Genomic DNA, 25057 nt, shown 5'->3' with positions numbered 1-25057 from the left:
TCGTTAAAAAGGAGTTAAACAATATGATAAAGACCTCATATACGAAAAACCCATTTAAAAAAGTAAAAAAAAAAATATTAGGAATTAGGATGCCTGCAAATGTCTGGCTCTAATAACCCATGCCCACCCCAGGAATTTGGCAACACCTACGACTACCACCTCAGAGGTGGTGGTACGTAGCGCCCACAACGCCTCAGCACTCCCTCGAACTCTAAGATGGTAGCAGATGGGCCTAATCCATTTGTTTCTTGGTACGTATTAGGCAGGGCATGCAAATAGAAAATGACCAACACTCTCCTTAGGGTCAATGCACCAAGGGCAACAGTCAGTTGAGAGGCGGACCACGTCTTAGTAAAAGACCTTAAAGGCAAGGACCCGACTCGGAACTGGTGGTAAAGCTTTTTATCTGATGTCTTGGTTATGACGTCCCAATAATTCTCAAAAGAGGGATCCAATTTGTGGGACAGGAATCTACCAGTTAGGCTGGTAACATCTGAGCTAATAACAGACTCCTGTCGAACAAAGGCCCAATATAGTGCTTTAAAATCTTGCTTGGAGGGAAAAGGAGTGGACCCCGGAGAGACCCACAGCTGGTTACAGCCCATGTCTTCCAAGATTAGTTTAACTTCACGCAGCCAGGGTATATTACTAGACCCCCAAACTGATCTTACTTCCTCTAATTCCCTGGCAAAGAGGCTTAAATCTGGGGATGTCCAAATGCGTCTCCACAGAGCTACTAACCGATATCGGGCCATCTCGAAAATTGCGGAGCTGACCTTTGTATCATATATCCTAAGAGCTGGTTTAACCTGTTTGGTTAGAGACCTTTTTTGCTCCTGCAAAAGACAACCAGTAAGGCGTGCAAATCTTAGGTAAAGTGTGTCAACCTGTGGTTTCCAGCTAAGGCGGTGGTCCAAGGCTACTCCTAGATAAGTCATAACCTCAACTTGTTCAAGACTTACTCCATTCATGCTCACAAAACTTTTAATGGGGCGACTTTTAGTTAAGACCATGAATTTGGTCTTGCTCACGTTAATTTTCAAATTGTTGACCAAGCAAAACTCCTCAAATCTATTTAGTGCAGTTTGCAGACCACTGCGGGTCTTTGAGAGGAGCAGAGTGTCATCGGCAAAGATGAGCATGGGGAACTTAGTCCCACCCAGTGAAGGAGCATCAGTGGGGGTATCAGCAAAAAACTTCACCACCTGATCGACAAACAACAAAAAAAGCGTGGGTGCCAATACACACCACTGACAGACGCCTCGAGTTACATGGAAGCAGTCCGTCACCTGCCCTTGGCCTCCCCACCTCACCCTAGCAAAGTTGCCCTCATGTAATCGTACTACCAAGTCAAGCAGTTCCGGCGGCAGTCCCAGATTTTTCAGGACGGCCCACAATTTGACCCTTGGCACAAGATCAAAGGCCGACTTTAGATCTATAAAGGCGGCGTAGATGGATCCGTCGCCCAGCAGCACCACCTTCCAGTATATCAGAGTAAATCTGAAAACCTGGTCGATGGTGCTGGTGCCTGATCTAAAGCTGGCCTGCAAGGGAGACAGAATACTTTCAATCTGCATCCAACTCTGAACTCTGGCAAGGACCATCCTGGCAATGATTTTTTGTAGGGAGTCGATTAGACTTATAGGGCGATAATTGCCCGGGACCGAACGGTCCCCTTTTTAGGTTTCGCCCTGGCCGCTGCAACTGCATAGCAGTTGCTCCGCCCAGGGCGAAATCTTATGTCCTAGATATGGGGCTTTGCCATTGGGAGACAGAGGCTGTCAATCACGCTTTCCCCGTGAAAACGCGATTCGGGGGCGTTTGTGTCTTTTTTTAAGTCCCGCCCTCTCCTCTTCCCATTGGCTGGAATTTTACCTTCCAGCCAATGGGAAGGGGGGAGCGCGAAAAACACGCCCCCGAATCTGCCGGCCAGGACACCCCCGTGACGTCATTCCCCGGGCCGCGCTGTGATTGGCTGCCGGCCCGGGACCGGACTTGTTTTGTTGTTGCAGTTTTTATACTGCTTGAACTCGACCCCAAGATATCGGAGCGCTTAACATGAGCGCCAGTTGCATTATGGAGGGACACATTCATGTGTTTTTTAGGCACGGGTAGAATAAGTGGTTTGCCCAGAATCACACTGATGTTGAGCCTCTAGCCAGACTCGAACCTGGATCCGCAGCTTCAAAGTCGGCCGATCTGGCCGTTAAGCCACACCCTCTTGAGGCATAGCCGGGCCACTCCTAGTAGTTGAGCACCGTATATTCAGCCCTTGTATTTTTGCACACCAGTGACCTTTTTACTCTAGCTGCATGGGTTCGAATCCCACCTCAGCCACTTATTATCTTTTTTAGGTCTCGTGACATACAATGCGCGCAAGCGCATTGAGGAATCGAGAATTCTAGTGCTCGAAATCCTCGTCAAACTAAGGGCTTCTTGCACTGCGGTTTTCTTACAGTTCACGTGTATGACGTGAACAAACAAGCACGCGCATTCACGGCCGCACAGCACATCAAAGGGCTTCGCCCAGCGTGCGCTCTGCGGCTTCTCCTCCCCTAAGGCTTCTCCTCCCCTAATTAATCATGGCTGGCTGGCCGGCCGGCAGGCCGGCCCCCACACACCATCCGCCTCCGCCCTCTCCCCCACGGATTGCTATTTCTTTTTGCCCTTGTTTAAAATGTGTATGTTGTGAGAATAAATGTATCTGTCAAAGGAGTAAGCTCGTCCGCTGACTTTCCAGGCTTAGTAAACAGTCTGCATTTTACAAAGTAGTGAAGACATGTGAAGACAGGACGCAGACAACGGGAACTCGCCCAAACGCTATTTTTTAATCCAAGCGTTTCCTCTGTGGATGGCGACACATGCATGTCAGTGTGATATTGGTGGCGGAGTTCCATCGACATGGGCCCACGATCAAACAGGGGAACTCTACCAACCCTCCCGAAGCTTCGGAGGAGGTGGCAAATGCCGTGGATATTAAAACAAAACAATCTCAGGCCTTCTTTGCAGAAGTCAACCTTGTCTTTAAACTTTCAGCGCACCGTACAACACTAAAACGGCGCCTCTGCTTCATTTCGGTTCTTTCTTGTTTTTGTAAAAGTGCGGACTGTTATTGTGTATGTCCTCGACTCTGGCACAGTTTGGAACAGCAGCCTTTACTTTTATTTCATTTAAACATGACCGCGCCCGCCCGGGCATTCTAGCCGGGTGCACAATAGTTTGTAAACAGCTTTAAATAGAAGGGTTTAGGCACACGCACGATAGGTGACACAAACAGATTTAGCATTGTGTTGTTTTCACACAGCAGCTCAGCGGATGAAAAATCAGTTTATGCATGTCATGGAGCACAGCCAGAGATCTAACAAAAAGGTGCGCTTTTTCCTCATACTCACTGCCCCGACTTGAAATAGGGCTTGTTGCCTTTTTACACCGGTGCACGGTAGTTTCAGCCAATGACGTGGACAGCCCAGAGCAAATACAACATTTCATTCGACCGACCAGAGCAGAGCTAATGCCGACCACTTTCCCCGGTCTGTCGAGTCCATGATCGAGGAACAGGTGCCCAGCCAGGGTGTTAAATGTGTGCAATCTGGCCCACGTTTGACGAGTGCCAACTGCGTGGGCATCATATAGCCTGCAGCCTTGCGGGACTGGACACGTCAGTGTGACGGAGCTGAAACTTCCAGCTGAGCTGAGTTACTGGAGCCCAAATTGGCAATGACGGAGAAGAGGCAGGATGTAATCTGAGACCGAGGGGCCATTTCCAAGATTCATCACCTCACTTGATACATTATGTATCTCTTCGGAGGTTATTTATCAACACGATGCTTAGTTGGTACCCAAGCAACATTAGCACCTGGTTCCCGACTGCTGCTTCTGAGTGGGCTCATTTACTCCCACAGAGCCCGGGGTTTAGTTAATTGGAGAGCAGCACCCCCCCAGCACCAGCACCGCGTATCCTAGAGTCTCATCCTTCTGTTTGTGTCAGATATAGCGCAGCTCTGCACCTCTACGAACCCTGTCTTGCCTGCGAGTCAGGCCACGCCCACGCTGCTGTATTTAGCGCTTTGTGAACCAGACTAAAGCTGGTTGTATGGAACAGTTGTCTGAGTGCACTGCTGTTTGTTTGTTGAGACAGAGGTTTGTTTCAAAAGAAGTTTGCATTCTACTGCATGCTATGGATGCGCTCGGTTTAAACCCCCTCCCCCCAGTAATATAAACAATATGCAGAAAACCCGTATTATTGACGCTATTTACATATATGCACACAAAGTGAAATCGCTTTGAACGCCTGTCTTATTATCCAACCCACCTCACTCACGTCATATCTACAAGGGTGAAGAGCAAGGTCCGACCTTACGGGACCCAAACCTGTGAATGCAGCATACTCACACCCCTCTGCAGCTGCGGGCCAGCAACCAGACCTGCAGGTCGGCGCACACATCCGGGTACCCTTAGAACAAGCTTTACTGGGAGCAGGTGAAACAAGCATTTGCAATGCAATAGGTCTCGCATTTAAGCTATTGGCATTGTAAAGGACAATGTCTTCTATTTATGTTTCAAAAATCAACACATAAATAAAAGGCATTATCATTTACAATGCCAATATCTCAAACTCTTGTTTTTTTCTTTTTGCAGTTTTACATAGTACAAACTCGGCTCAAGGGCATTGGAGCGCTTCACACGAGCATGAGTTACATTACACAAGGCTAGATTCTTTTTTAGGCACAGGGGAGTAAGTGATTTGCCCAAAATAACAGGATGTGGAGGCGACGCCAGGACTCGGACTCTAGTTCCAAAGTCGGCAGTTCTGGCCATAACAGCACACAATCTAAAGTAACAAGTGTTTGCAATGCAATTGGTCTCACATTATTAAAGTTTGAGCAATTGGTGTTGCATTATTATTAGCAATGCCAATAGCTCAAACTTTAATAATACGAGACCTATTGCATTGCAAATGCTTGTTTGTTGTTGCAGTTTTTATACTGCTTGAACTCGACCCCAAGATGTCGGAGCGCTTTACGTGAGCGCCAGTTGCATTATGGAAAGACACATTCATGTGTATTTTAGGCACGGGTAGATTAAGTGGTTTGCCCAGAATCACACTGATGTTGAGCCTCTAGCCAGACTCGAACCTGGATCCGCAGCTTCAAAGTCAGCCGATCTGGCCGTTAAGCCACACCCTCTTGAGGCATAGCCGGGCCACTCCTAGTAGTTGAGCACCGTATATTCAACCCTTGTATTTTTGCACGCCAGTGACCTTTTTACTCTAGCTGCATGGGTTCGAATCCCACCTCAGCCACTTATTTTTTTTTTTGTTGTTGCAGTTTTTATACTGCTTGAACTCGACCCCAAGATATCGGAGCGCTTTACATGAGCGCCAGATGCATTATGGAGGGACACATTCATGTGTTTTTTAGGCACGGGTAGAATAAGTGGTTTGCCCAGAATCACACTGATGTTGAGCCTCTAACCAGACTCTAACCTGGATCCGCAGCTTCAAAGTCCACTACATTCATTCATACCCCCACAACAGACATACATCCATCCATCCATCCCACTCCATCCATCCATCCCACCACTCCATCCATACATCCCCCCACTGCATCCAACCATCACAATCCATCCCACTAAATCCCTATTTACATCCACCACTCCATCCATCGCATCCATACAAAACATCCACTCCATTCTGCCAGCAAACCCCTAATCCATCCATATATCCATCACCACACTACATTCATTCATAACACCACACCATACATCCATCCATCCATCCATCCATCCCACAACATCCAACAATACATCCCAAAGCATACATCCTTTAGCCACTCCATCCATACATTACATTCCAAACATGTAACACTACATCCAAACATCCATACTATCCATCCATCCCATAAACTCCATCCATCCATCCATCCATACACTACTACATACATACAGCCAAACCACAATTACAAGTGCAGGGGATGAACAGTGCTAGTGTGAGTTCAGAGTGATGAGTGTGTCTTTGATAGTGCAGCCCATTAAGGTCATACTTATTTGTACTGGCCATGCTTGTTTCTTAACTTCCTGACATTTTGACGCAGCGTGAACACATTACTTTTTGTGGTCCAGCCCACGTAGTTTAACTTGTCTGATTGCAAATGGCCTACTGTGTGCCTACAACCTGTCCATTGCTTACCATTGGTTGTGTTTATTGTCAATCTCATTTATTTGCTTCTTATTCGAGGACTTTTTTTGTCTCGGATTGTACTCCGTGAGAGTGCATAGGTTTATCAGCTCTTTTCTTCTGTCCCCAGTGTGATCCCCACAAAATTTTCACCCCCCTATGTTCAATGTTTCTCTCTCAGAGCTGTTGGCAATGTAAATAACAATGCCATTTATTTATAAGTAAAAAAAAAAAAAATGTCATGAGCAATGCCAATAGCTCTAACTTTTCCAAAGGCGAAACCATTGCATTGTAAATGCTTGTTTAAAGATGGGGAGAATTTCCGCCCTTTTCCAGGAAACTGGAATCCGTGCCCCCTTAGCGATCGCATTCGCTACCGAAGTTATGTAGGGAACCCAGAGTTGGAGATTAGTTTTAAATAAGTCTTCCGGGATGGAATCCATACCTGGCGCTTTCCCACGCTGAACCAAACGAATTGCAGACTCAGTTTCTAAAAGCGTAAAAGTTAACACTGGGTTATGAGTGGGGAGGGAGGTTTCCCACTTAGCTTGTCCAATACTAGATTCCAAATCAGGATCCATAAACTGACAGAAATAAAATTCAACCCATGCTTCCACATACACATGATTAGCAGGGATTTGTGAATCTGGGTTTCTACCCCACTTCACTATTTTCCAGAATTTAACCTGGTTAGAGGAACTACAAGCCTCTAAGAGATCTGACCAATGGCATTCTTCCTACTCTTTTTTCGCCTCCCACTGTACTTTTTTGTACCTTAAACGTGCCTCTTTTATGTCGCTGGTGATCCTGGATTTAACTGATTTAATTAAGGCGCAATGCGCGACCCTACAGTTTTTGTTATACCATTTTTCCTGACAACCCTGTGCCTTCGCCTTTCCTCGTGTTAATGGGAGGGTTAGAAGGGCCTTAAGTTTATTGAAACACTGTTCATGGAGGTCACAGATCTGGTCAATAGCAGCCTCAGTGGGCGATATTTTCAAAATATCACTCAGAGTCGATGATACTACCTCCGATATACCGTCTAGGAGGGAGGAATTCTCCACAACCCTTGACCATTTAAGCCTTCTTCTATCGTGAAGGCGTCACCCGTTAGATGTGCAACAGAAGTAGACCTACCGAGGTCACCAGGGAGTCTTAGACTAAGAGACAATGGGTTATGATCACTTTCGGGGCGAACCATGACTTCCATGTCGTCCAGGAATGACCAATATTCCATTTTTAACAGAATATAATCTATTCTGCTTTTACTAACCCCATTGTCATAAGTGGGTTTGCCGGCCTTGTCAGAGGTCGTACGGCCATTGGCTGCTCTCAGTCCCCAGTCCAGACACAACCCCGCCCAAGGTAAGGCCGCCTCTGTGCCCCTTTTAATGTTATTCAAGGACAGCATCGGGATATTCCACACGGTGTCGTCCTCCAACCCCAGGTCCTCCCCCGCGCTAAGCAAAGGTTCAAAGGTACAATTAAGGTCCCCAGCTAAAATGAGTAACTTGTCTCTCCCTATCCCTTCAAGGTAGGAATCGAATACATTTAATATAACAGGACTACGCCCTCCGGGGCGGCCTCGGGCATAGATGTTAATAACTACTACATCCTGGCAGTTTTCCTTACATAATTTAATTCCCAGGAGATCCAGGTTATCCACATCAATTTCCACTGGCCTATAGCCAATAGACTGTTTGACCCAGATAACTAGGCCCCCTGAAGCTCTACCCTTATGACCCTTCACTGCTGGTTTGAAAAAATTTAAAAACCCTACCCTGTAGATTGGACCGGGAGCCCAGCTCTCTTGAAACAATAAGATGTCATAGGTGTCAATGTACTCTACCCAATCCTCTGAACCCAAGCGCCCCTTTAACCCCGCTATATTCCATGAAGCTAGTTTAAACGACGACGCCTGACTGGGGGATACAATGGCATTCTGAACACATTGAACCACTCCCGGATTCTCGCACTTGTTGGGTTGAGGACCCACTTCCAGATTAGCATCCATCATATATATTGGGGCTGTCCCCTTCTCTGTCTCCAGGGTGCCTCCCCCCTGACTCAATGCCGTATTACAGACTACGTCAGCCCCACCTACATGGTTGCTGGAGTCACTCTCGCTTCCAACAACAGGATGAAGTCAATCGATGCCCTCCAGACCAGAAAGGGATTCGAAGCGATTAAACAGTGTGGGATAGTACGGGGTAGAGGGAATTTCATCCTCTTGGAATCTCCTAATAGGTCTTCTTGGAATCATATGGTTGGGGGGAAACTCACAAAAGCGATGGGGATAGAAATACCCCAGACCCAATGTCTGCACATCACCCAATCTGCCAAACCTTGCTTCCCTGCGTACGAAATCCACAACCCAAGGGTCCTTAAAAGATATGATAATACAATCCCCTTCTAAGTCCTTAGTACAGTGGCCCACCCAGTCAACTCTTCTCACATACAATATGTCTGTGGAAGAGGACGGAGGGAGGGGACGATGTTTATTTAACCAAAATACAACTTTATTTTTGAGGTCCCCAAAGTGTTCAGTTTGATCCTCCCTAATGGGTGCAACACCTGTTAGGACAATCGTGTATGGGGTGGCTTCAGCAGGTAGATCTGTGCACGGGGGCCCCCGTTTTTTGGCCTTCGAGGGGAGTGTCGAGGGATTGATAATTCTACTCCCCAATGCTCCATTACTTCTTTTGGGCTGAGTAAGATGTATTAGAATCACCCCTCACATGAGCTTGGGCCAACGTAGCCACAATGGGCTTGGGGATACTCGGCTGACCCAAGGGGTTTGATTTGGAACTAGCCTTCTTTGTGACCTGTAAAGTCGTGGCCAATGTGGGTATGTTATCATTGTTCATGATTCTGCCCCCTGACCCTTCGGGTTTATTTAAAGCAGACCTTGTGGATGCTGGCTTAGCGGGTACTATAGATGGCAGCTTACCCGTGACCACTGCTCCCTGTGATTTGAAATTACTAGAGGGGATCGGGTTCGCCAAAGCACTTTGAGAATTAACTAGTTTTTTAAAAGACCAGTATTGATGTTAACAAAATTCTCAAGTGCATCCAATTTTGAGGTCATCAATCTGGTTCTTTCCAAAACGGGCAGTAAAAGGGTTTTAAATAAAGCTTCCATTTTACCCAACAAGCCATCATCACTATTATAACACGTAGGACAAGGATCTGAAGACCCAAAAGGGTAGTTTGGAGGATGCAGGGGATCATTTAGGACCGAGGTAGGGAGTAGGTTAGGGATAGCTTCTGGAGTAGTAGTTGGCCGAGATAGACCGTTTGTTTTTGGAATCTTGGTTGCGCCTCCCCTCTGGCGGCCCTTACGTCTTTTCCTCTTACGTGATTGATTTCTCATGGGATCCTCATCCGAGGAAGAGTCCGGCTGAGATTGGCTAGACTGAAGCACATTTCCCTCTGCCCCACTGCCGTGTATATTGCCAGAGTTGATCTCACTGTCCGAGGAGATCAGGGACGAGCCCTCCCCCTCCGCCTCACAATGCACGTCCACCGGTGCTACGACCAAAAGAAGACTAGCACTCGGTGCCGGTGCCTCGGGACTAGGTATTGTAGCAATTGTGCCCAACGAAGAGCGTTTCCCATCAACTAGATCAATTGAGAGCCGTTTTTCAGCCATAGCTATCTCTTTTTCCAAAATACCTGTTGCCCTGGTGATAAAAGCGTCCAAGGGGCCAGAAACCACCCCCTTTGTGGGCTGCAGCTGGACAGTTCGTTCCTTTCCAGAGCGTAGAGGCATAATTAAACCAATAACATAAAAAAGATATATCTAAATATTACAACAAATCAGAGAATCAAAAAGGGGAGTGGCCCAACCCAACCTCGTCCGGCCACAGACGGTCCCGCCCTTGTCCCGGGCTTCTCCCGGGACGCTCCCACGCAGCGGTATGCTGGTCCTGTTATGAGGGGTAGGTCAAAGGCGGGGGGCGTGGCAAGCAGGGAGAGCGGACCAGGTGTGCCAAATGGTCAATGCAGGGACTCCTGGGATACGGAGTCCCTGCTGCGCAGCTCTGCTGCAGTTCTATTCTCGCTCCACACGCTCCGCTCCAACTTCTGACAATCACCCTCCTCACACTGCGAAGCGGGACCCGCGCAGCGGGTCCGGCGAGCAGTTAGCAGTCCCAAGGGAGGTAAGAACAGTCAGGAATCAGTCAGGAATCCAACAGGCAGTTCCTCCTCGACAGGCAAAAAAACAAGGTTTCAATGGTGTCCCACACATGCAATGTATTCAAGGTATGTTGTAGAGCAGTGGGGCTGCTGTGCATCATGTTGAAAATTTATAATAAAGTGGTAGTGTCCACTTCTCATGCCACACATTAAACGCCTCCGCCCCTGAATGCATTCCCCCATACTCGCCCCCCTCTGCTGGTAACTTGTGCTCATGTAAAGCGCTCCAATACCTTTGGGTCGAGTTTTTGCTCTATAAAACAAAAACAAAAAAACATGTGTTGTCCCAAACCGCTAAAGATGATGATGACAAAACTACTGCATCGATGACAATGTGATAATCATATTGCAGTTACGAACAATAATACTAATAAAACCGATGAAAAACTGTTGCAGTGACAATCTCCCCCCCCAACCCCCCCACACGAGAAAGGTTTTCCCGGTAACATAAAAAATACTTTTCTATATTAGGGTGGACATCTCCTCCTCGCTCATAAATATTTGCATGGACAGCAACGCAGGCCGTGTGGTGCTTCCCATTGATCAGGGTGCCGGGTTATTTCCCCGGCCACTTATTTAGTTTTGAATCTGTCACTATTTGTCTAAGCACAACTGACCAAGCAGAGCCGGGTTTTAAAGTGCCTATATGTTTTGATAAATGTGATCAGCTTGAAAAGTATTTTTTACACGGAACGCAGAGCTCAATGGAACAAGCTGACAGAACCGTTTTAATGCATTTTGTTAGAAATGTGTGAACCATCCGAATAGCATTTGTTCCTTCATAATTGGCTGTAAAAGTAGATGGAAACATCGCCATTACATATGGAAATGCGCAATCAGAAAGGGACATTCCATTTGGGCTGCTAACATTTTGATTTGCATCTCCCTAGTTGTAATGCAGGTACTCTGGATGGGTGCAATGATAAAAAAGAAAATGTTAAATTGTACTTATCGGACATAATATTTCATTTATATGGCGGCAAAAGCACCAGCTAAAAATAAAAAATAAAAACCTTCAAAACTCTTATTAAATATACCAAACTATTTGTGCTCTGGTTGGTCCTGCCGGGGAGTAATCCCTGAATGAATCAGTTTTCTCCCCACTGCCTCCTAAGTTGACTACACACCATCGGTACAACAGGAGTCGGTGTCCGCACGCTGTGCAAACAAAGGGGAGCTCCCCCGCCCCTGAATGGGAGCAGCTAGTCGGGAGTCAGATATTTGGATGTTTAATTTGCAAATGGATGTGGGCGATAAGAAATGCGAGCTGCCCGTTGTAGTAAAAGAGCCACTCTTGTGGTTGAGCACCCTATGATGACTGTCGACTACCACCATCTTAGACTGACTTTAGTGTGTTATTTTATCTTAGCCTTAATGTAGGACTGCCCTGTATCAGTGGGAGCCGTCACGGAGTAGAACAGTACATTATATTAGGAGCTCTTACTATTGGCTTTGACATGGCTTCATGTCATCTTGCTTTAAGCTTCTCTGTGTGCATGGCAGCATTTGCATAACTGACTCCATATTCATAACTGACCCCATGTTCTGTGCTTGCACGTAGCTGCAAAGTGGGGAGGGCATGTTTTTCGCTCCTCACTTGTTGTTCGCTCTTCACCGACCAGAGTGAACTGGATATTATCTGTGGAATGTACAACTCTGCCTCGAAGTCAAAGTATAGAGGCTTGGCCAGCCACTGTCTTGGTCTTTGCCTTGACGCAGACTGGTACCAGCCAGCTCGTTTTTTTCCAATAAGAACGGGGCAAGTTCTTCTAGAAGCTTCGTCCCACATTGAATAATGGTATTAAAGCTGGAAGCTTTCGTGGGCCAGGTGGAAGTTCACCACAGAATAGACGTATTGCCGTGGATTGGTGCTGGAACTTGGGTCCCAACCGAACTCCTTCCTGGGCTGTTAAAACGGACTTCCCACAGCTAGAGTTGGCAAGGATGTTGCAGAATCAGTCGGTGAGGTGTTCCTAACCACTCTCTCTCTCTCTCTTGTATATTTTCTATTCTTTGCTACCTGTGTACATATTGCATTCCATTTCAATCATTTATTTAATTTACTTACTTGATATATGGGAGTCTGCCATGATTGATATATTCGGCCTGCCTTTCTCAAATATTACATTAACAAACATGTGTGTGTTATTTTACCTACATTTGGGTGTGTTTTTTTACCCCGCCTTAAGGAAGTGCGGAGTCTTACCTTTTGGGGGTGTTGGGTTAGAGTGTGTTCTTTTAGCAATAAGCACATTCATTACATCTTGGTGTCACGAACAGGATTCGAAAGGTTGGATTAAAGGGGAAGAAATATGTTTTCTAGAAAATCAAAAGCAGACTCAGATGCCAATTGAGATTCCAGGATTGGAGATGGTCCCATATGGTGCGCTTGCCCATGAGTGGGATAATTGTGCTGGATTGAGTGAGAATGGGAGTGAGTGTTTGGCTGGTGCTGTGCCAGCACAAGTGGTTGCGTGTTTGAAAAAAGTGCCTGTCAAAAAAGGAGAGGAATTCTCTACATTAGGAAGAAGAGGTTGGATTCTCTTAAATGCTTATAGAATCATACATGAGAAATATGGTCAGTTGCAAAGTGAATGTGAAAAATTAGAGAAGCAGTTTGTTGAAGCCAAAAATACCTCTACAATGTTAACCTGTCAGAATAAATTATTGCAAGATAAGTTAGAAACGTATCAGACTGTTGCAGAAAAAGCCGCAGTTCGTATCGCGCAATACAAGTATAGGAACAGGAGAGGAAGAGTTAACAAGAGGAAAGTGGCTGTAGCTATTGCAAAGGTTGGAATTGACTGGGACCCTGAAACGTGGGATGGAAATATCTGGGATTCCTCTGAGTTTTCAGACTCTAGTGGAGAATGTGATAAAGTTGACGAGCGTAACCTGGTTGAAAGGCAGGGTGAGTCAATGGGAGACAAAGTTATTCAGGCGCAACCCATTTATCGTCGAAAAATACAGGGTGGTCCAAATTACCCAGAGGGGGTTTCGATGGACAGTATGGAAGATTTTACTCAGCAGGAGATAAATGACATTTCAGACAGATTCTGACAGAGACCTGGAGCATCTCTGCTTACGTGGATGGTTCAGTTGTTTGATCTGGGTGCTGCTGGTGTGATGTAAGACCACGGTCATGCAGTGAAATTTGGTACGCTCAGTTCAGATTCTACAGTGCAGTAGCAGTTTAGGCATTACAGTGACAATCACATCAGCTTGTTGCAGTTTGCTGTGGTTGGATGTAGTCATAAATACCCGACAGTTAGATTGGCCAGTGGATGATAAACCTTGGTATACATTGAGAGATGCTATAGAGAGGCTTAAAGAGGAGGTGATGAAAACTGCTATTTTTCTGGGCACCGCACATAGGTTGATGGATGGGGTGTTGAATGAGTCTGTGCAAAACAGGATCATTCGAACAGCTCCTCCTGCATACAAACAAGTGATGATGACTTTGCTGATCAATCAGACTGGTAATAATTTGGCGCAGGTGGTTGAGGCAGTTTGTAAGTTAGGAGAATTGGGGGAATGGATGAAAACAGAGAGCTTCTAGGTCTGAGACTTGTACAGACAATAACAGGCTGTCTAGAAGAGATGTTTATGGATCTGTTAAAAGATGGTGTGGTAAAAGAAAAGATAGATGGAATAATTACTAAAAGTCTGTGGGAAATGTACTGGAAAAGAGGTCTGGATAAGGAAGGAAGCAGGAGAGTGAGTAAACAAAATACAACGCAAAAACAGTCAGACGAGGGAGAGAGCGAAGAGCAGGAAAAAGGAGGGGGAGAGACCTGCCCGCTCAAGCAGGAAGGTAGAAAGAGAGTTAGAAAGTGAATGGCTCACTTTGAACCGAAAGGAGAAGGAATTTTTCCCTAAAAGATATGAAGGATTGTACCCGGATTTGGCTTAGTCTTTGCCCAACAGATACAAGGAAGATTAGGAAATTGGTCCAGCTCCGGTGCAGAGATGGACTCGCACAGACAATAGACCTTATGTTGATGTAGACATCTATTGGAACCATCATAATATTCAGGGGCCCGAGCCCTAGTAGATACCAGAGCAGAGGCCACTTTGATATATGGAAATCCCAGAAAATGAAAAGGACAGTATTTCACAATTACAGGCTTAGGTGGTAAAGAGACACCAGTAGTGCAGACTAAGGTTCACATGAAAATAGGAAGAATACCAAAAAGAGAATACACTGTATTGATCGTGCCCCTTTCTGAATACATTATTGGAATTGATATTTTGAAGGGAATGACTATTTGGAAGATGGGCAGTATCAATTTAGATCAAAGTAGTACATTTCAGTTGGCGCTATAAGGGTGGGTCACTTGAAGATTTCTCCAGTGAAGGTGCCCCAGGCTACAAAGGTAATTCCTTTAAAACAGTACAGAATCCCAGGTGGGAATGAAGAGATCAGTGCAACCATACAGGACTTGATGGAGGCAGGGGTGCTGACCCCAATCACTACCGCTTGGAATAATCCCGTCTGGCCCGTGCGCAAAAGTGACAATTCCTGGCGCATGACAGTTGATTATCACAAATTGAATAAGCACACACCTGCTTTGACTGCTGCTGTCCCAGACACTGTTACTTTAATTGAGAAAAAAACAGAAGCACCCTGGGACTTAGTATGCGACTGTTGACATGGCCAATGCTTTCTTTTCGATACCGATTGCCCCTGAATGTCAAGAGCAGTTCAGTTTCTCATGGAATGGTAGACAAAGACATTTAAAAATTTGCCTCAAGGGTACTTGCATAGTCCCACGACCTGTCACCGGCTGGTGGCCGAGCATTTAGATGAGGTGTCAGTTATTCATGGAGTACAGCTTTGACATTACATGGATGATGTGATGATACAGGGAGAGACACACCAACAAGTCAGATAGAAAGGATTGTGGAACATTTGCAGAGCAAGGGATGGGAAATAAATCCTGCCATATTACAAGGACCCTCTCAGTGTGAGAAGTTTTTGGGGATTCAGTGGCATCAGGGACACAGAGGTGGTGCCCCAAGTGAAACAAAAGATCAGAGAATTTGCAGTGCAACGAAACAGAAAGGAAGCTCGAGGTTCATTGGTTTGTTTGGTTTTGGGAAACAGCATATTCCTCACTTGAGTCAGATTTTGGCCACTTTGTACAAAGTCAAGCAAAAGAAAAATGCATTTGATTGGGGTGAGCAGCAGCAAACTGCATTTGAACTAGTAAAAGAGGCTACACTGCACGCTTTGGATTTATGGCCAGTAGGAGAGGGAGATGTTGAACTGAATGCAAAAGCGCAAGGAGCGTACGCTAGTTGGAGTTTGTGGCAGAAGCACGAAAGTACCTTTAGGGTTCTGGACAAAGAAACTGCCAGATGTTGGAGAGCGGTACACTCATTTTTAAAAAGTTACTTGTATGCTATTGGGCTCTAGTGGATACTGAGCAATTGACCCTAGCACATGATGTGATTTTGAGACTTTAAATTCCAATAATGCAGTGGGTGATGAGTTCCCACAAAACTCAAAATAGGACATGCGCAGGAAGCCAGCATAATCAAATGTAAGTGGTATATACAGGATAGGGCCCGAGTAGGTCCCAAAGGCAACTGCGGTGTTGCATGAGCAGGTGGCGCAGGAGCCAAAGGAACACAGAGGTGTTGTATGATGTACCTGAAATACAGGAGTCTCCTGTAAAGTGGGGTAAGCCATTTGGCGAATTTTCCGTGGAGGACAAGAAGCATGTGTGGTTTACTGATGGTGCAGCCAGGTATGTAGGAGCAAAGAGGCTCTGGAAGGCGGTGTCATACAATCCTGTGACCCAGAAATTGTTGACCACTACTGGAGAAGAAAAGAGTAGTCAGATCACAGAACTATATGCAGTGTATCAAGCTCTAAATCAAGAATTGCCAGGAACATGTCATAATTACACTGATTCATGATCAACTGCCAATGGGTTAGCAACTTGGCTTCCCACATAGCATACTCATAATTGGATGATAAATGCAAAAGTGTGGGGCAAGGAATTGTGGAAAGATTTGGAACTTGTTGACTCAAAGTACAGTTACCGTGTATCATGTAGATGCTCATTGCTCCACCGACTCACTTGACCACTGCTTTAATTCCCTCACAGATGAAAAAGCTAAGATTTCAGAGGCCGACGTGGCAATGCAGGATTCGGAGCTGGTTGGGATTGCGAAGTGGGCACATCAGAAGTGCGGACTCTTTGGAGAGCAGATTACTAGCAAGTGGGCAGAGAATAGAGGGATACACATTTCCTAGAATTTAATAAAACTGATTTTGCAGGGTCTTGTTGTGGAAATCGCAGATAATCTGTTAGCATAAGCTGAAACCATCTTGTTTGTGGCATCCTTTTTGTCAGCGATGTAATTCTTCTATCCTCTGCTGCTCGTCTTTTTCCCTGCCTGTGCTGTCTATTTTAGTTAACTTCCTGACTCAGCTAAAAGCAATATGCATGCTAAAAAGTTTGTAGCTGCCAGAACACCTGGTCTCAGACTCAACTGTCAATCTCTTAGTGCTGCCATAAGCACTCCTGCTCCCCCTCCCACTTTGCTGACTAAGTGATTTCCCATTTGCCATGTTTGTTGGTAGTTATTCCTGTGTAGGCCTGTACCTTCTATTTGTAACTACATGCTTACCAGTGCAGAAAACTCAATATAAAAGAACCATGGTCTGTGTATTCAAGCCACTACCTCAGGGAACACTTGAGGGTGTTGTATGGACGTGGTCTCACTCATGAGTGAATAAATGAGTAATTTTGAATTTCAGCTTCAGTGTCAATCTCTATTTTGTTGGTCTAAGGACCCGTGGACAAAGAGAAGGGTGAACCCGGCACCGGTGTGCCCCTAAAAAAGCACATTTCCACAGTGTTTGTCAGCATGCCTGACATAGATCAGTCCCACAGATAGTAAGAGGTCAGCTAGGAAGAGGAAAATTACAAGCACAGATTTGGCAGATCGATTATATTGGGCCCCTGCCACTTAGTTGAGGATGTCAATATGTGTGCACGGCTGTGGACACATACTTTGGATATTTGATCGCGTTTCCATGTAAACGTGCTACTCAGGTGAATACATTAAAAACATTAGACTTGCTGATTTTGAATTCTGGAATTCCATTACAGATTCAAAGTGACAATGAGTCTCATTTCTAAGGCAGATTGGTGCAGGAATATTGTGTGCAACACGATATTGAGTGGACTTTTCACATCCCATATTACCCACAGGCAGCGGGTTTGATTGAGCGCATGGATGGATTGTTAAAAGATTAATTGAGAAAGTTGTCTGATGGCTCTTTGAAAAACTGGAGAGATTGTTTGAGTTAAGCCTGGCTAATTTTGAATATTAGACCTTTAGTAAATGCAGAAACACCTTTAATGCGAATGTTAACTCCAGCTTTGCAGATTCAGCCTCATGTGGCCACGCATACCATTCTTTATTGGGAGACAGTTCCTGGAGCTTTGGCTCCATACAGAGCGACACTGGAGCCTGCAGATCTTGACCTGCATGCTTTGAAACTGTACAGACTGAAACCAAGAGACATTGCACTCATTGAGACATGAGTGGGAATTCAGATTCAACCAGAGCCCTTTGGTTTAATAGCCCCTAGATCTGGATTGCCTCTAAAGGGAACCCAAGTGCTGGGAGGAGTCATTGATGCAGATTATCAAGGTGAAATTAAAGTCATCCTACTTAATAGTGGAGATGCTGATTTGATGATACAATCTGGAGACAGAGTTGTTCAAATGGTGATCATGTCAGTGTACGGAGGGGTAATTAAGAAGGGGACTTTCCCAGCTCTCCTCACCATACGTGGGGAAGGAGGGTTTGGTTCAATTGATTAAAATAGTGAAGCCAAAGTGTGGGTGCTGACAAATGTTATTTGCGAAAATGTGTAATGTCCGTTTTGTTTATGTTCTTTTAGATCGCAGTATGGCGTGTCTGTGCTCTGCTTGCGCTCGCTGGACTCCTTTTTGTCGTGTGCGGGTGGGGCCGGGGCGGTACGGAGGAGCCCCTTACCCCGAAGTGACCAGCCAACCGCGCAGACTGACAGCGATGCTGACTCAACGTGATGATGTTTGGTCGTACCTAGCACAGACTGTTCTCTACAGATCATATTTCTGCAGGTCAAATATGTCAAGTACTTTGGATGTAGTTTCCACATGCCTCGTAACTGTGCCTACCCATGTTAATGTGCTTCTGCAAACTTTTAATGTCACAAATGCAGATGGGGCTGTAGAGGAAAATGATGTGAGATCTCATCTATCACTTTATGAATTTTGTACGAAAACTACTGATAATGATTGGAAAAACATGACTCAAGTAATCATGTTTAACATCACTGAAGGCGACATTTGTAATAATTTAACTTGCGACCCAACTATCATCGGTAAATGTGCTCAGATTTGTCTTGACAGAAATACATCTACTATGTCTTGGCAGGAAAAAGTTATGTCAACATAGACACAACAATGTTTGTGCAAATGTGCAAAACACCATGGTGTGCAAAAATGTGATATCTGCTGCCAGTCATTTCAGGCATGTCAAGTTGCCTGTAGGGTGGCTATTCTCATGTGGGAATGTGACTTATACGTATATTCTAGTGAATATTACAGGTGGACCGTGTGTCTTTACTAGGTTAAGTCTCATGATGTTCCCGTTAGATCCATCATCTCATGCTCGAAATGCGAGAGAAGCTGTTCAGCTTGATGAACATTGTAATTCTGAAGTGCATTTATTATCCAAGTCTGAATATATTAGTTTGGCTGCTTCAATAGTAGGAATTCCAGGCCTACCAATTTATAATTCTAGAGCGGTTAGTGAATTGGCATGTCTTACGGTGAAAAATATTAATCATACATAGATTGCCTTAACAGAATTTATATTAGACGTGCGGGGGCACGAAAAGCAATATTGCAGAACAGAGCTGCGATTGATTATTTACTCTTGAAACATGATCATGGATGTTCAGACTTTGAGGGAATATGTTGCTTTAATCTTTCAGATCATTCTAAGCCATTTCAGTCCCACATTGATGCTTTACACAAGTTAGCTAAAGATGTCAAGCAGGATCTGGAAAAGGGGTGGTGGGATTGGTTGTTTGGGTGGTTGCCAAATTGTGGTAAACTTCGCTCTGTTCTAGGTGGTATAGCATTAGCGATATGTATTCTAATATCTTTATGTTGCTGCATTCAGTGTGTGCGTAATCTCTTATCTATGCTTCACCTCCAGGTAGCTGATTCTAGGCCAATATGTTATAATAGTCATTGGTCAAGGGAGGGACCATTTTAATTCCATGTTACGTTCTTTCATGTTTCCACTGTATTATACTTGTGCTTTCATATGTGCTATTGCTTAAATGCAGTATTCTGATCGTAGTTATTTCTTTAGTTAGAGGTTACATTTCTTGATATATGCTGATGGTGATAGTCAATGGTCATGGGATGGAATGTAGTAAAAGAGCCACTCTTGTGGCTGAGCACCCCATGATGACTGTCGACTACCATCATCTTAGACTGACTTTAGTGTGTTATTTTATCTTAGCCTTAATGTAGGACAGACCTGTATCAGTGGGAGCCGTCACGGAGTAGAACATTATATTATGAATTCTTACTATTGGCTTTGACATGGCCTCATGTCATCTTGATTTCTAACTCTACCTTGCTTTAAGCTGCTCTGTGTGCATGACAGCATTTGCATAACTGACTCCATTTTCATAACTGACGCCATTTTCTGTGCTTGCACATAGCTGCAAAGTGGGGAGGGAATGTTTTTCCCTCTTCACTTATTTTTCGCTCTTCACCGACCAGAGTGAACTGGATATTATCTGTGGAATGCACAACTCTGCCTCAAAGTCAAAATACAGTCACTGTCTTGGCCTTGAAGCAGACTGGTACCAGCCAGCTCGTTTTTTTCCAATGAGAAAGGGGCAAGGTTTTCTAGAAGCTTTGTTCCACATGGAATAATGGTATTAAAGCTGGAAGCTTTCGTGGGCCATACGTCTATTCACCACAGACTAGACGTATTGCTGTGGATTGGTGCTGGAACTTGGGTCCCGACCGAACTCCTTCCTGGGTTGTTGAAACGGACTTCCCACAGCTAGAGTTGGCAAGGATGTTGCAGAATCAGTTGGTGAGGTGTTCCTATCCACACTCTCTCTCTCTCTCTCTCTCTCTCTCTCTCTTATATATGTTCTATTCTTTGCTACCTGTGTACATATTGCATTCTATTTCAATTGTTTATTTTACTTACTTGATATATGGGAGTCTGCCGTGATTGATATATTCGGCCTGCCTTTCTAAAATATTACATTAATAAACGTGTATGTGTTATTTTACCTACATTTGGGTGTGTTTTCTTACCCCACCTTAAGGAAGTGCTGAGACTTGCCTTTTGGGGGTGTTGGGTTAGGTAGGGTGTGTTAGCGAAAAGCACATACATTATACTTGTGAAAACAGAGAATAAAAGAATTTGAGAGGGGGAGTTAAGGGGGGCTCAAGGGGGGCTCGCTGGAATCAGTTAAACATCTGAAAACAGCTAATAAAAAACACTTTGGAGTCGGGTTCCGGTAAAAGGGCGCCCTGGAAAAGTGTCACATTTTAAAACCAACGCCTCTGCCCCTTTGCAAGTGAAAACAATAATGTTTCCAGTGTTCGCGGACACACCGCTGTTCTTCTTCATTGTTTGTGTCCGTGAAAAGTTTAATTTCTGTATGCTTGGGAGCCTTAGTTACGCCCCTGAGCCCGGTGCATTGTTTTTACTCATTGCGAACAAGGCCTAAAGGCAGGTGGAGATGCATATGCTTTCCTACCTACAGGAGAGTGTAGCCGCGGGTGCGCGGATGAGCATGTGTTCACTTGTTTATGTTCACAGGATTTTTCTTGGCACAAGCTGTGCCTCCCAGGGCAGCAGATAGTTTTATAAACATTCAGAAGAGCACATCCTATTCATGTAACATAATCATAATGAAAACGTGGACTAATGTGCCCATTGCCTCTAGTTATTCGCCACCTTCAGTTGAATTGCTTTCCCAATAACTACATTTCTCCCGCTAACAATTTAGCCACATATTTTAACAGCCTGTAGATACTGTTAGGTTACTAATTAACCCAGCGTGGTCGCGAACATGAAAGTGACCGCGCTTAGTTAATTAGTAACCTGATCCTGGCATGCAGCTGGCACTCTGCGAGCCGCGGCTCGCTCCGCTCGCTCCCGAGACCCATAGCCCATGGGAGGAAACCTTTACCGAAAAGGCGGGACATACCCCTGCCTTTGGCCATTTGCATGCTTTCATTTTTGAAAGCCACACACAAAGGCCAATGGAAAGTGTGGGAGGAGTCCGACCCACACAGAGAAGTCTCTTGGAAGTCTAGAGTGATTCCAAGAGGCCCTCTCCTAGAGCAGCACATGCGCGCTGCGCTAGGCTCAACCTAAAAAGGACAGGAGGCTGGGTCACTTAGTCGGGCTTTGAACTTGCAATATGTACCTCACTGCAGATATTAGAGGTGAGCATTACACTGGTACAGCGGTTTTGCTTTTATTCGTAATGTAATTGGCAACTGTGTTTCAATGTGCATTTCACACAATTTGCATTCGTGCTTTCAGGGCTTTGAAATGCACCACTGAAGATATATGCAAATTCTGATTATTGCATGTGCCACCAGTGTTAAACCTATACGAGTAAGTCGATAAATATAGTACAAACCCGATAGTCAGTTTGATGAACAATCGCCAGCCATTGGCATGAGGTGAAGGCTATGGGTTGCGCACACAATGATTAGGAATTAACTTTCTAGGAGGGTCATTGAACCCCCACTTCTTCTGAGGCTGGAAATGGTGAATTCACTGTGCTGGTCTTGCATTCCCTTCAGACACAGACCAATCCGTATGTGTGACTGGAGGGAGTAGGAAAACGTGAACGAACAGCACTTTACCGACTGCCTGTGGCCGATCTTTCTTCCTGATAACATCGCTAGTTGCAATAAGGGTACCTGTAACAACATGATATCGTTTGAGCACAACATGGCGCAACGCTAATGAGCCAGGCGGTCAGCAGCTCAGCCGTAACTAGCGCTTGTGAAAAGCGCCCTTATAGAAATAAAGAAGTAGTGCAGTAGTAATGCCTTAAAATGGCTGCTGAGCAGGTTTAGGAGTAGTTAATCACTGGTCTCGGGGAGGGCTAAACCCTGGAAAATGCATGCATGCCATGGACAAACGGGGAGAACCTAGAATGGAGCAATGAAGGAGCTGGCAAATGGGAAGCCTATGGGCGGGCTGAAGCCCACCAAGTAGATACAGCATGTCTCTTCGCCATAGCCCTTGTGCGGTCTACAGCCGAGACCTAATATGGTGCTGCATAAATTCAGGCAACTGATTCAAAATGTTTGTAAATCAGTTAACAGTGCTTTAAATGGACATGTACTGAGTACTGGCACTTCTTAATGTGTTCCCCTCTTAGTACCGGCACATCTCCACTGCCAAGAAGAGTACCGGTACTCATAACAGGTAGGCTCATTAGCACTAGTGAGGATGAGGCTTTCAGAGTGCAGCCTGTCTGTAAAACACTCCAACTTCCAATCTGCCCTGTGCTGAGCCACACTGCTGAACCATTCAGCAGCGCCTCATTTGCATCATCAGGGATCTCCGGGTGTTGGAAACTTAACCGCATGCTGTGTTTGACAGAACAGGGACCATTCAGGCCCTGCAATGTCAATCACATTCACACTATTGTGTGCATTTGTGTGCACAATGGAATGCAGGCAACACACTGAGATGGGAATTAAGAAAGGCACCAGAGGTAATGAGTTAAATAAGGTATTTTATCCTCCGGGAGCCTTTTGAGGAGTGCCTGCCTGCTTGTGCAAGTGTCAGACTGCTTGTGAAAATCTGGACACTCTCAGAAGATACTTTAAAAAAATGTGCGCATTGCTTTGTGTGTGCAGGTCTGCTTGTCTCTATGAAAGTGCGCACACAAGAATATTTGAGTTTTGTGCCCAATGCAAAAGAATAACAGGTTTGGCATCAAGAGGCTGCACGCAACACAAACTTTATTATAATATGATCTTTGGCTTTTATGTTTTTTTGTAACAAGTCAACCCGGTTTATTTTAATACATTTAGCACATGGTTTGGTATATGTTGCAATACATCAAAGTCTCTTTCACTAGATGCCAGGGGCACAAAGGCCATTAACCTGATAGTGCTAATAGTGCTGCTGCTGGCTTGGCTGCATTTATGGCTTAGAGGCTTCTTCTCTTCTGGTGCCGGCTGACCACGCCCCCTGCCTTCGAGCGGCGTGGTCTCCTGCGGTCTGGGCATATATAACTGTGTTTTCTGTTTTTCGATTTGTGTTGCCTTTAGGCTTTGTGCCCCCGCTATTCTCCCTCTGTGTGCCCCATTGTGTTGATTGTTTTATTTCTCGCCTGTCCCCCGGTACTGTCCTCCCCTCTGTTCCTCGGTGCCCTCCCGCCCCGCTCCCCGCTTCCCGCCTCCGTTTGGTTGGCCACGCCCCCTTTGCTTTCTGTGCCCTCCCCGCTCCCACCTCCCAGCTGCTCCTCCCTCCCTCGCACTTCGCCATAAATGGTGACCGTGCGAACGCGCAGCGGTCACGCGCAGCGGTCACGCGCAGCGGGCGCGCCGATTGTGCGCCGAAGGCGCGCCAAAGGTAAGCCCGTCTGCGCCCGTCCGCGCCTGGACCGCGCCCAGCGCCAGGACCCCTGGCTTCCGCCGACACCAGCCCACCCGCCGGACCTACGACGCCACCGAACTCTACGCACTCAACGCCGGCCGAATCCCGGGCTGCTATCAAGCCACCCCGAGACGCACCCACGGACCCTTCTGCTGCCACTCCTGCAAGTTCACCTGCTCCCGGACCTGCACCACACCAGCACAAACCAAGCCGAACTCCAGCAGCAGCCATCTCAAGTGCATCCTGCTCAACACCCGCTCCGTCCACAGACACCGTCGAGCTCTGGAACCTGCTCGACACCACAGCCCCAGACGTCGCCTTCCTCACGGAAACCTGGATGAACGCCTCCTCAGCGCCCGACATCGCCATCGCCATACCAGACGGCTATAAGATCATCCGGAGAGACCGCGTCAACCAGACTGGAGGAGGCATCGCCATCGTCCACAGGAACTCCATCCGCATCACGACCAACACCGACGACACCCTCGCACCCGCCGAACACCTGCACTTCCAGATCCACATCAACCCCAAGACTACCCTCAGAGGCACCCTCATCTACAGACCCTCTGGACCACGTACACAATTCTGCGAAGACATCGCCGACTTAGTCAGCCCGAACGCCCTCCCCTCCGCTGACTACATCCTCCTTGAGGACCTCAACTTCCACCTGGAGAACAACAACGACCGCAACACCACCACCCTGCTGGACAACCTCGCCAACCTCGGTCTCAAGCAGCTGGTGACCACCCCCACCCACTACGCCGGACTCACACTCGACCCCGTGTTCTCATCCAGCAAGGACATCACCTTCGGCCACGCCACCGGACTCCACTGGACGGACCACAGCTGCGTCCACTTCAGCTTTAAAAGGACCACGATCCACCACCACCAGCAACAGCTCGCACGCAGAAGTTGGAACAAGATCACAGCCGACCAGCTCGTGGCCTCCCTGAACCTGAACCCCCACCACCAGCGCATTGAACCCTAGCCAGC

The 25057-nt window shown here is 46.1% G+C and overlaps 1 protein-coding gene across 1 annotated transcript in view; it reads right to left on the bottom strand.

Moving 5' to 3' along the window:
• The window catches only part of DCAF15 (DDB1 and CUL4 associated factor 15), a 324736-nt gene that overhangs the window by 255575 nt on the left and 44104 nt on the right, over positions 1 to 25057 (bottom strand). The gene's annotated exons all lie outside the window — the stretch shown is intronic.

This window comes from Lissotriton helveticus, chromosome 1_1 (genome assembly GCF_964261635.1).
Source record: "Lissotriton helveticus chromosome 1_1, aLisHel1.1, whole genome shotgun sequence".
Taxonomy (NCBI): Eukaryota; Metazoa; Chordata; class Amphibia; order Caudata; family Salamandridae; genus Lissotriton; species Lissotriton helveticus.
This window is presented reverse-complemented; position numbering and strand designations above follow the sequence as displayed.